This window comes from Quercus lobata, chromosome 11 (assembly GCF_001633185.2).
Source record: "Quercus lobata isolate SW786 chromosome 11, ValleyOak3.0 Primary Assembly, whole genome shotgun sequence".
Lineage (NCBI taxonomy): Eukaryota > Viridiplantae > Streptophyta > Magnoliopsida > Fagales > Fagaceae > Quercus > Quercus lobata.
Window position 1 is genome coordinate 6,066,397 of NC_044914.1, and position 13,296 is coordinate 6,079,692.

General features: G+C 32.7%; 1 protein-coding gene across 3 annotated transcripts in view; it reads right to left on the minus strand.

The window, feature by feature from the left end:
- The window catches only part of LOC115969003 (cyclic nucleotide-gated ion channel 1-like), a 36,338-nt gene extending 32,693 nt beyond the window's left edge, over positions 1-3,645 (minus strand). For all 3 annotated transcript variants that reach the window (XM_031088562.1, XM_031088560.1, XM_031088563.1), the window contains exons 1-2: positions 3,234-3,645; positions 173-376 (exon numbers count right to left, since the gene is read on the minus strand). The gene's annotated coding sequence lies outside the window, so the exon portion shown is untranslated. The remainder of the gene's footprint in view (positions 1-172; positions 377-3,233) is intronic.
- Between the last annotated feature and the right edge of the window lie 9,651 nt (positions 3,646-13,296).

Sequence of the window (13,296 nt, forward strand, 5' to 3'; positions counted from 1 at the left end):
ACATCAATAAGAGGGAAAAAGAATTGTATAAATATGAAGCTTCCACTTAATTTCTATAAAATATATTTTTATTTTTGAATTTAAAAAGAAGTAATATTAATAAGTCATCCTCAATATGCAAATATGTAAAATAGAAAACGAAATTACTACGTAAGCAAACTTTAAAACTTACATAACCAGCAAGGACGTATAGAAAGAAATTGAATGAAGCTCTGATCGGTATGGGAATATTTTTATGTTCATCCAGTTTCTTCAAGGATAGGTATATTTGAAGAACTCTTGGCACATATTGGATAAGAATAACAGCGTTCAAGATTGTTACATAATTTGTATATTCCGCGCGTCTCATTTCTGAAAGTATGTTTGACATTAACACCTGAATGGATTACAAGAACTTTCGTGTTTAGAGTCAATGGATAAAATCTAATAATGTGTAGGGACAACATTAATTTAAATAAATTAGTGACCATGAATAAAAAGAATTTTTGTTGTGAAATGAGTAACATAACGTTCCTTATCCAAAAAGAAAGTATTCTTTGTCAATTGAAAATTATGTGTTTTTTTTATTTATTTATTTTTTTGGTGTGTGTTTTTATAGATAAAATTTTAACCTATGATGTCAATTCCAAAATGATTGATTTTATCATCAGGCCAAGACTGCAATCGATTTGTTATAGACGATGAGTGAACCTTAAATCTTTTATTCAATAATAAGAAATTAATGTTATTAGTTGAGTTAACTCAAACCTATAAAAATTACATGTTAAAGCATTATTCTATAGGCACTACTATTATGAAATAGAAGTAAGAACATTGGCATAGTGTGCAGTGGTATCTTTAAGAATTGTTTTTAGGGTGGTTACTAAAAAATTTAAATTATAAAAATATTTTTCTTGGTACCATTTTTTAAAGTAAAATGAAATCAAAAATTATTTTTATTAAATAGGTTGGACGAGCTACAAATTTTATCTTTTTTGTTTTATAATAAGCTTTTTGTTGAATAATTTTTTCACTTCTTGTTGTTTGGTCTTGTCTTGGTTTTTTTTTTTTTTTTTTTTTTTTTTTTTGTTATTTGAGCTAATATTTATTGTCATTATTTAAGCTTTAAAAAAAACAAGGATTAAGAATTATGTTTCGAGGCAAAATTGATTTTGGAGTAATGCTATGTTCATAACATTTTTACAATAAATTTGATGCAAAAAGCTGTTATTGGTAGGTAAAAATATAATATTAGTATTTGGCCCAAATTAGAATTAGTAACAGCTTACTACATTAGATTTGTTGTAAAATTATTGTAAAAATATTGTGAATGTAGTAGCACTACTTTTATTTTTGTTAAACCCAAATTTTTGTAATTCTCAAGTTAGGGTGTTCAAAATTTTTATTAGGGTAGTTACAATATATTAGTTTAGCATATAATTTTTTTTGGAAAATATATATACATTTTTTTGCAAGTTAGGATGGTCCTGTGACCGCTATGGCTTGCAGGTAGAGCCGCCACTAGTGCGATGAACATATTTAGAGCAGTGGTGAAGCCAAATATTAGCTCACGTGGGCCGAAGTATAATTTTGATGATTAAGTGTTTTTTTTAATAAATTATATTCTTACTATGTAGAGTAGAATAACATATATAGTGCTATAAACACAATTCAAAATATAAATTAAGTATTTTATAATTCAATGTATACTAAATAAAATACACCCATTAAACTTTAGCAAACTAGAGTCAAGATCGACAAAAAGATTCAGTATCTTTAACTTATCTTTAATCAACTATCATTTTTATGAGGAGGAAGCCAAACAAAATATTTTTTTTCTTTGGGTTATCCCTTTAACTTTAAGATAATGGTTAGGGTAACTATATATTAATTATAATTTATGAATGTCCAATTAACTTAAGAAATTAGTATACACTACTCATCATTAATAAGTTCGTGACTTTATTCAAATGAATATTAGAAACCTCAAACTTTCATATAAATGTATATAATTTAACAAATACTTTATGAATAAATTATACTTTTGCTCTTTGAAATTTAGTGTAATCTTGATTTTGTTCTGTCCAATTTAAAAAATTTGGATTTAGTCCCTAAAATTTCAAAGAGAAAACGTTTTCCTACCTAAAATTTAGGTTAAGTTCAATTTTGGCTCCCTACATATGAGGCTGGTTCAATTTACTCCCCATAAATGAGGTTGATTCGACTTGGTCCCTAAAAAATGGGGTGACTTAATGTACTGTTAGTCATGTAAAGAGAATGGAGAGACCAAATTGTGCCCTTTTGAAAAATTTGAGGACCAAATTTGAACTTTTTAAATTTGAGTGGCTAAGATCGAACCTACCAAATTTTAGTGACCAAAAGTATAATTTACCTAAATTTTATTTATATTAAATTTTTCATTGGCATATGGAGGCCTAAGTATACATATATATATATTTTTTTGTTTTATTAAAAAAAATGTTCTACCCATATATAAAATCAATATCTATTTAGAATTTTTTATTTAAAAATAATAATAATAATGGGGAGGGGGTGGCTAATCCACAGCTGACCTGATGGTTAAAAGATATATTATACTACTTTTGGGATTAAAGGATAAATAGGCGTGCAATTTTTTATTTTTTATAAACATGATAGAATTTCAAGTTATAATGTTCGCTTCATGATAATTACTTTTTTTATTAAGTCAAAATTCTAATTAGATTTGGTGTAAATAGGATTCAAACCCTAAATTTTTTAATCAATGAGATTTTATTAGTTAAGCTAATGAACTAAAACTTGCCACACAAGTGTGATCTAAAAGTTTGTTTATTCAGACAATATGAGAGTACCATTGAATATATATTGGGCTTCAAGTTATCAAAGTGTTACTTTATAGCTTCATATTTAAGAGGTTGTTTTGAGTATAAGATTTAGTTTAGTTTGAGTCTTTAAGAGAGTGCACTTATAGTTGTGGGAGTTAATTTTTAGGTTTAATTTATGAGTATTGATCAAATAATAGTAATGTATATTATTGATAATAATTTTTTGTTTTATGAGAAGCTATTGATAATAACTTTTGATTGTTAATGCATGTAGATGAAACATGAAATTGGTTGAATTATGTTAGATTTTTTGCAATTAATTTCCATGTGAATGTGCTCAGAGTACATCTGACCTGGCACTCCAAATTAATATAAAGATTTTATTAACAAATGCAAAATGCCAGCTGAAAAAGTTAATTTTTGTATTACCTGTGGAAAGGGAAAAATAACTATAATATCGAACATGAACCACATCCTCAACTTCCACAACTCTTTTTCTTCTTGGCTGAAGTTCCAAAACTTGCACCTTTGACCTTTTGACTCATCTGCGCCTGGAGTCTTGAGCGAAAGCTCAACTTCGTTCTTCTCAATATAAAATTTCACAACAAAATGCACTAGGTATTTGAAATCTAGGAACGATCGCCAAAAAATAGCATTGATCCACATTTTTTTGTCTTCACTAATGCACTTCTTGTCTTCATGGATCACAGGAACAAAAAAGAACAAGGGATCCAGTGCTAGTGCGATCGCCCGCGATGATACAAATAAGATTTTGTACCATTTAATAACACGCTCCTTATGGACTTTGTACCATTTAATAACACGCTCCTTATGGTCTTTGCAGAACTCCTTATGTGTACTTTAATAACACGTCCTTAGTGCAGAACTGTGATAGTAGTGCAAGTAGAGCACTAAAAAAAATACACCTATCAAGTTATATGTTTTTAGTAAAAATAAAAGGAGACCATTATTTAAATTTATATCTGTTCTAAAAAAAATTATATTTATTTTTTTTTTCAAAAAATATTGAAGGAATGAGAGATTTTTGAAAATTCAAGGGGGATCATGGCTATCCTAGCCCCCTCTCCCTCTGCCTCTGTTCATAAGATACTCTAGAAACCTCAAGGACCGATAATTGAACTTAAAACATCTATGTTTACGTCACGTCCTAGACCAATGAGTGTGTCATCCATGTGCTCCATTGGAAATAAGAATGTATTACAATTGGAGGAAAATTTTAATTGTTGTTGCACAAATTTCATAATACCTGGTTAGATAAAAATGAAGTTTTAAAATTTTTTAAAATTCTAAATTTTACTTTACACCCTTTTAGTATAGCTAGGTACATTGATCCTAAAATTTTATTTTTGTAAATTTCATTGTACATCATTGTTGAAAATTAACATGACTGTGTATTTTGAAAATTTAATGGTCCGTTTGGATTGAGGGAGGGGGAATAGAGTAAAATTGGCCTAAAATTAGCCTATATGCAGCCAACTCTACTCTACTCCCCTCGACTCTCCCTCCTTCCTCTCTCAATCAAAACAGGCCCTAACTGTTAGATTGCATGTTAATTATGTTCCTAACACACATGTCAAATTTCATGTTAATCGAATGTTATTTATTTTTCAATTCATAAACTTATTTTTTATGCATAATTTTAGACTAAAAAAGATGTGAAGTTTAAACATTTAATTTTTGACTAGTTATTAATCTTTGATCTTCTAGAAATTTTGTAAGAATGAAAGATATAAGAAGGAAATATAATCTAATGGTGAATTTGTCAAAAATCACATACAATAAAAAGATATTAAGTAAAGTTATAACCATTTGCTACAACCAAATTTATAGACAAATTTTCTACTTGCACTAATGATTCAAAATGCTGAAATCAAAGTTTTAAAAATACAAACGTGATAAAGTGAAGTACGCTCCAATTTAGAAGAAAGAGAGTCGCACCCGTTCCAAGTTTGATCAAATTCACATCTTTTTTTCACGGTCTCTCCGTGGTTGATGCATATGTTTGTTTTTAGTCAAATTTTCACAAGCATTAATTTTTTTAATTTTAGTGCAATCCCATGAAACACAAAGTGCTCCAAATTCCAACACCATTTACAATTCCATTACAACCTCATCACAACATTAGAGCACTAGCATCATGTATATTAAAAAAAAGGAAAATGTTAATGAGTGCCATATGGGTGGTTTTTTTGGCATTTCTTCAAAAAAAAAAGTACATCCCATATGGGAAAAGAAAAAAAAAAAATTTATTTCCTATAAAAATAATGTCAAAACTTTTCTAAAATAGATTGTTAATAAATATCTTAAGAGTAGCCATTAACATTGCTCTAAAAAAAAAAAGGACAACCTATGAGATGTGCTAAACGCCAAAAAAAAAAAAAATTGTTGGCACATGCTACGGTGCAATACAAATACTAGCACTGGAGGGATAGAAATGGTAAAAAAAATTTATTATTTTATTCAAACTTTCTCTCTCTTCATGATTGTTTGAATTGATTAATAGTTATTTTAACTTTCTTTCTCATATATGTCTACAATGCAGTTAGGACTTAGGAACAGCAAAAAAGAAAGAAATTTTTTTTTTGACTAAAATGGTAAAAAAGAAATAGAATATATGATATAGGGCGCTATATTTTAAACACCGAACCAGACCAATCAGCCTGATTAGTTGAACCAGGAATAGAGGCTAGTTTGGTCTGGGAAAAAGGCCTAAAATTGGAATTAAACCAGTGAAAATTGGGAACCGGAGGCAAATTCGGTTTTGCCTTTAGTTCGATTTTTAAAATCATGATAGAGCGTATTGTAAAATGATATGTTATAATAGATAAATTAACTTTTTAATGTGTTAAAATAGCATATGTTTAGAACGCCTAATGCTAATGCTAACCACTTCATCAAAGTATTAGTAGGCTGAAGAAAATTCAAATAGGAGTTTTATATATTTACATTATACTTGCAATATAAATTTTATATTGTAGACAAATAAAAAGTGATAAATATTATACATATTTGCAAAAAGTGGTGTGTGTGTGTATAGGGAATGAGCTATGTTCCCACCAATGGGGGCACTTGGAATTTTATAAAAAATTTATATATAAATATATAAAACTTTTTAAAAAATAAAATAATCACTTGACTATCCAACTCATATTATGATTATTGGCATGTCACTTCAATTATTTGAATACGAGGCTCAAAGTTAAAATTTTAGTATGGTGGGATTTGAGTATTATTGTATTATTTTATTCAACCTAAATTTTTTTTTGGATTTATTTATATATTTATTTATCTTTTTGGTTTGATTTTTTGACAATATTTTATTTAGCAACACTAGTTATTTATGTTTTTTTTCTATTTGTGGGTAAATTATCATTTTGCTCCCTAATAATATACTATGTGTCAATTAGTTTTACAATGAGTCGGGTTGGATTCAGGTCATATGATTCACAAATCCGTTTAACCCGATCCTATCTACCTATATTTAATATATATTTAAATTTTAAAAAATATATTATAAATATTTTTATTTACTTTTTTATCCAACTTCCTAAATAAAACTGAAATCTTAAGTTCTCCTTGCATAGTTTGCGTTAATTTGGTGTTATGCTCAGAATTACTTGGTTATAACTTTGCTCTTATTTGTGGTAACATTGTTCCACTTCTCAATTTATTATTAATAATAGTAATTAAATTTTTTTTAAAATGTCCAACCTGATCCACGTGGTCTAGGTTGAGTTGGACCTCTATGACGGGTTAGATTTTTTTAACCTATCATGGTTGATAGGTTAAAAAAACCTTTCAACCCGACTCATGCACCTCTACCCGTAGAAAACAGAATAGAACATACATGCAAAATCTTCTTGGAAAATGTTTGAGCTGGTAGCCTAATATCCAATTTATTTATTAAAAAAAACAACAACAATTTATAACTAAAATTGTTAGACTACCGGCCTCCAAAAAAAAAAAAAAAAATTATTTTTAGCACGTAAATAGAGAAAAAGAAACTACCTTGCACCGTTCCCTTGCGTTTCTCTTGGATTACCCATACCTAAAGCTTGTCGATGATCCAACCTCCAAAACAAAGAACCAGCCTCTGAATTATGTTGACACGACCCAACGAGCTTTACAAAAAAAGTTTGAATTTTGATACCTGGAGAAATGGAAAACAGATTAGACAATACTAACTAAATTTTCATTTATTTCAAAGTGCAACAATACTAAAGAACAAGGCTTTTTATTTTTTATTTTTTGGGATAGGGGAAAGAAAAAAAAGGCTATTGACCTAATTGTTCAAAAATGTAATAAAAGTAAACAAGAAGTATTTCTAAATATGCACCCCTTTTTTTTGGAATTATAAGTAGCATCACTAAATTATATTATCTCCTTAGTGGTTGGTGGAAAAAATGGTGAAGTTAGCTTGGTTGAGACTGCGTGGTCTATCGGTCTGGTATTGACCTTAGCATACCTCCTCGTTCTTTCTTGGGTTAATGGAACGAATACTTATTCAAGAAAAAATAATTTGTAACCCCTTAGATGGAAAGAGAATGTGTAAATGAACCTGATCACAGACTCAAGTAGCATGCATTTTACAAGGCAGAACAAGAGGGAAGGGAATCTGGACAAAACAAAGAGTTGCAGAAATTGGTTCTTATAGAATTTTAAGAGCATGCGGAGGTGCAGAAGCAGCTGCAAGTAATAAATAAGAGTAACTCCTGTCATTATGATCTTAATAGGTGAGTAATATGAACCATTGACACTGCTCAATCCCACAAGTCTTCCTGTTTTGTCTTTTTCACCAACGAATAAAATTCTATTTTAATGAAAGGGATGGAGCTAGGTTTTGATGGAGGGGGCCAACGTATAAATTTTCTATTTCAATGAAAATTCAAATCGGTATTTATTTAATATTAACAAAATATACCCCCCTTTATTCAGCATATATATATATATATATATTGTGGGGATGGGTAAGATTCAAAAAAGGAATATTGCCAAGTGAGTCTGACCTGAGTAGAAGGAATTAGGTTCAGTTTCTCATCGGTTCTAGCCCAATATGTTGATAAGAGTCCAAGTATTAAAACTGAAGAAGCTGACCACCTGAGGAGCTTGAAGAGCGAACACTCCTTGAAAGGCTTTAGATAAGCCACCTGGACCAAAAGACAAAATACCAATGTAGGAGATAGAGACGTACAAGTAAAGAATTAAGAAGGAAAATATCCACGTAAAGTACTCATTACTTCTGCATTCAATACACATTCAATACACTGCACTAATTCAGCTAACCACAGCTTGCAGCTCATTCTATAACTAGCAAAAACCTGATGAGACAAATATCCAAATGAAGATCAATGACTGTACAATTGGAGGGTTGTGATATATTTCAAATAGCCATACAAGGAAAAAGGAGTCTTCTAAAAAAGGGGGAGAAAGAATTAGAGAAAAGCATACATTATGTAATCATAAGCTGTGTAACCGAGACTTGAATATTATATAAACTAGTAATCCTCGAACTAACCCGAGGAAGAGTTAATACTAAAACCTTCTTCTTTTTCAATGGTAATCTGTTGTATTCCTACCGACTTAAACAAAGCAGTAAAGCTTATTAAGGTTGACCTTGGAAACTGAAAGTTCAAAAACATGTACAAAACACCTTTGAACGTTTAGACCCCCAAATTACAACTTAACCAATTCAAGCAATATGTCAAACAACTAGTGTGTGGAAACTTAACATATGCTATAATATGGAATTGGTAAAAACTATCTAAGCCAAATCAAAATATAATCCACAGCAGATAATAAAAAGGCAAAGATAGAGAGGAAGGAAGATGCAAACACAAAGACAAAACGCGATGTGTTATCGAAGAGGAAACCGAAACCCTCGGCGTAAAACCTCTCCGCCACCCTCCAAGCGGTAAACAATCCACTAGAAAATACAGTTGGGATACAAGGACAGCAATAGACCCTCCAAGCCTAATCTACCCAGTGCACCTAAGCCCTCCAAGCTTCTTGCTCCAACGAGGTTGCGCCGAACCTTTTTCTTTTCTAGCTTCCCGGATTCCGCTACTAGACCATAGCATCAACCAATGAAGATTGGTTCCTTCCTAACTGCTTCCCAGAAACCCAAACAGCTATCTCACAGTGATGATAATGGTGAGAACTAGGTTTGGTATAATGCCTATCAAGGATTTGACAATGGAGAGGAAGAGAGTTGAGGAATTTGAAGAGACTCTAAGGTATAGATTGTGGGTGAAACAATCTTGTTTTTCTTTAGGGTTTCTCTCTCAAAATTCTCTCTGGAAGCTCTCTTTCAATCGTGGGTAATAGGGGTATTTATACTGGAGTGGGAGAGGAATGTGAAACGTCAGGTTTTTACAAAATAGGGGTGGCTCGCAGCTTGACCTCGTGGCTTGACTAAGTCGCGAGATCCAGTCGCGAGTTAACCGTATGGCCAGTTGTCCTGTTTTGTCCTGTAGTGCTCCAGCTAGCATGACTGTTCATCTTCCAGCATACTTGGCACGTGTACTGCGTCTGGCGGCTTGCACCCGCGAGTCACCCACGAGTCCCAGCCGCGAGTCTCTATTTTCTTGCACACTCTTGAGCAATCTTCACTCTATCTCACTCACTACCCTTACATCAAACCCACCTAATTACAAGGTTACTAACTGCTGAATTACAAGCAAATTTGGCAAGGAATAAAGCCAATTAGATGGTTGAATAAATTCAACCTTACAATCTCCCCCTTTGGCTATTCCGTGACAAAACCCTAAAACAGACTCTAGATTTAACATGTGAGTTGGGAACAGTTGAACAAAACTCACTCACACCTAACTCTAGAAGCTGTGAAGCACTTGAATCATATGAACATAATACTCCTGAAACACAACAATACACCATGATCATTGTAAGCAGAAAATTATAAATGCATATGAAACAGGCAATATGTGATCAAGCAAAGATGGAGTTAAGAAACAAACCATGGCTTGATCAACCAAGTGAACACCACAAGGTAGTGATCACAGTGCTCATTCACACTTGGAATGAACACAAGGACATACAAGTTAACAAGCACAAGGCAAGACACTTGTATGCTCAACACTCAACCAATGCATAACACATAAGGTATATGCATCTAGGAACAATTCTACAAGGGCACAAGAGTGACAGTACATAAATCAAAATGCAAGACATTTATCATTAAAGTACTGATTTCAACATAGCATAAAAGCTGCAATAAGCAAGGTACAAACCATAAAGCCTACAAACTATGCATAAAACATTAACCCTATAAGCTTACAAAAGCACATGGGTACAAACCAAAACATCCTGAGTAACATCATCAAAATATATTAAAGTTTAAACCAAGAGTATAAGTAATGAGTTAGAAACAACTATACACCAAAACACAGTGTATCAAAACCATAAAAACACTAAAAGTACCCAAAACATAAACATATATAAACAAAGTCTCTGATTTTGACAACTCCCCCTCAACACATTACTCCCCCTTAAGTGTTGCTTTTCTGCTTCTCAATCATCAATGACATTATCAACAGAAAGAAACTTCTCCCCCTTTTTAACAGGAATGGCCAAAGGGTCACTGTTCAGGCTGAGTGGTGAAGTTGTCAAGTTTTGCAGACAAGACATCAATCTAGTCCTGCATGGCTCTCATCCTCTCAGAGTGCTCAGTCTGGACTTCCTTGATCCCATCAAGTCGTTCCAGAATAATTTGGAAAGCATCTGGAGGTGTATCTGAAGAAGTTGATGCTCTAGACCTTTTGCCACTCCTCTTGGGTGTTGAGGTTGATGCATGCCCTGCTGCCTCTGCTTCAGTCTCCATTGGGACACCCTCTCCTTCATCACCTTCATCTTCTTCTCCTGGAAGCCTAACACTTATCCTTTTGCAGGTAAGCTTGTTAATTGCAGAAGGTGTGGACATGGGACTGATGTCTTGAGGGATTGAAACACCCTTCCTTCTAAAAATCCTCATTAGCAAATTGGGAAAGATCAATTTTGGCCTAGATGTTGTTCTTGTCTCATCCACAATGGTGTCATATATGTGGGAACTTATGTCTATGAAATTCTTTTCTTTGAGATCCATCAGAAAAATTGCTCTAGCACAATTGATTGTAGTCAACTTCTTAATGGGATAGAGGTTAAACATCATGATTATTGTTAGACACCTCATGTCCACTGGAAAGGCAGTGGTATTCAAACATTTCCCTTCTCTCTGCCCACCTATCCTTTGTTGAACTGTTTCAATAGAAACACTCCTATCCTTGTAATTGATAAATTCCTCATCTTTTAATCCTTCAAGCCCTAGCATATCATCTATAACATGTGCATCCAAAATGAATTCTTTATCTCTAACCCAGCAACTTAACTCATTTTCTTTTATCACAGCATTTGAGTAAAATTCCCTAATTAGGGGTTCACACACTACAGGGAAATCACTCAGAAGCTTTTCCCATCCTCTTCCTTCAAAACAGCTAGGGATAAAGGTTTGTCTTAAGTCCTCCAAATCTACAAATCTTTCTTGAATAATTCCTGCTTTCAAGAAGTTATCCTTGTATCTCTCAAAGTGATGAACTGACCTAAACAGTTTAGAATCCATTTTCAATCTTTTGTCAGCCTTCTTTGCAGGAGTTTTCTTTTTCGGAGGTGAGGGGGCCATCTGTGAACAATCAGAAGAGGCCACAACAACATAGAACAATATATGTGCAGAACTAGTCAGTACCATGTAGTTAACAAAGAGATTTCATCCATACAAATGAACTTTGAACACTTAAACAATAAGCTACTTAGATCAATCACATGGATAAACAAGCCTAAGATAGGAAACACATATAAGATCATCAGATATAGAAACTATCCTAAAGGCAGATATATGACAATGAGACAGATAATGTAAAATGATATGGCTCATAAACAGTATTGTGAAGCTCACATATGCTCCCAATAGATTTACACAATAGAGCATGCATATTTAGCACAGTAAAACTCACAGCCTCAAATGGAACATTTTGAAACAACTCAACAGCTCAGGTTCAGATAAATAAAAGAAACACTTAGCTACGCACAAGATGAAGAGTAATAAGGAAACAACTAAGATCAAATCAAATTCTAGCAGCAGCATTCGCAAGCTAAGCATGAACAAAGAGCAATATCCGAAACACAAACCCATTTCTAAAACATAAACATATGCGAAAAATTAAGGGGAAAAACACAGAATCAAGTAGAAATGAGTTCAAAACTGAAAACCCATACCTGAGACTTGAAGAATTTGAGTAGAAAATATGCAACAATGGAGATTGGAGATGAGAGCACGGAGTGTTTGGGAGGGAGATAGTTTAGAGAGAAGATGAACAGTCGCAAAAGTTCGAGGGAAAAAAAAAAAAAAAAAAAAGGTTTAAAAACTGCTCCTGTTTCTGCCAAACACGCGATTTTCGCGACTTGATTAAGTCGCCACATAGTCGCCAGCTCAAACCGCCAAAGCACTCAAGGACAAAAATTTGGAAAATTTTCTAAGTGTTTTTCGCGATTGGAAGGTCTACCCGCGAGTGAGTCGCGAGCTGAGCCGCGAAAATCTCTGAGTAAACTACACTACTGGACCTTCCACTCGCGAACAAGTCGCCAAAAATGACCCGCAAAGACGCGACTGAGGCACGCGACTTGACATACCCGCGACTAAGCCGCCAAAATAGGGCAAAACTGGATTTTTGAAATTTTCAGATTTTTCAAACAAAATACTTTCCAAAAACACCTAAAAACATTCAAAAATCTTTTTGTGCTTGAATTAACAAAGATTGAGCATGTGAAAACACATTTCATCAAGTACAATCACACAAATGAATATGGCATTTATTGAACATAAACTTGTGTGTTGTGTGTGGATATCAACAATGAGATAGTCATTTGTCTAGTGTGAAGTTTCAATGATCAATTCAACCAAGACATACACAATTAGCACTAGATCATGTGACCCATCTCAATTAAAGAAATATGTATATATGACCTCCCACATAACTTGATAACATAACTTGGAGCTTTACATTTAACTCCACTTTCAATCATAACATTTGATCTTTTTGATCTTTTGAGGCAATCATCTCTCATTGTGAGAGTAATATATGACATTTCACTTTAAAGAACAAGCCTTTGGCTTTTTAAATAAACATTCACTTTAATATAAGGTCGTTTACCCTTTTTTCTAGTCAAATACTAGAATGTGCGACAGGCTTTTGCAGCTCAATATCTCTTTTCATTTGGAGATTTACATTTGGTGAGCTCATTTTAGCAAAAAAAAATAAAGAGTGGGAAGATATATAGACACAAGTTTATGCATGTCTCAAGATCAGCATAACCATTCACTAATCATTCATGACAAGTTTGAAGATCTATTTACAACAATCACATAGATTTCAAGATTTTTCCCACAATGATATGAGTGCATGAGAACAAGCAATGCTCGAAA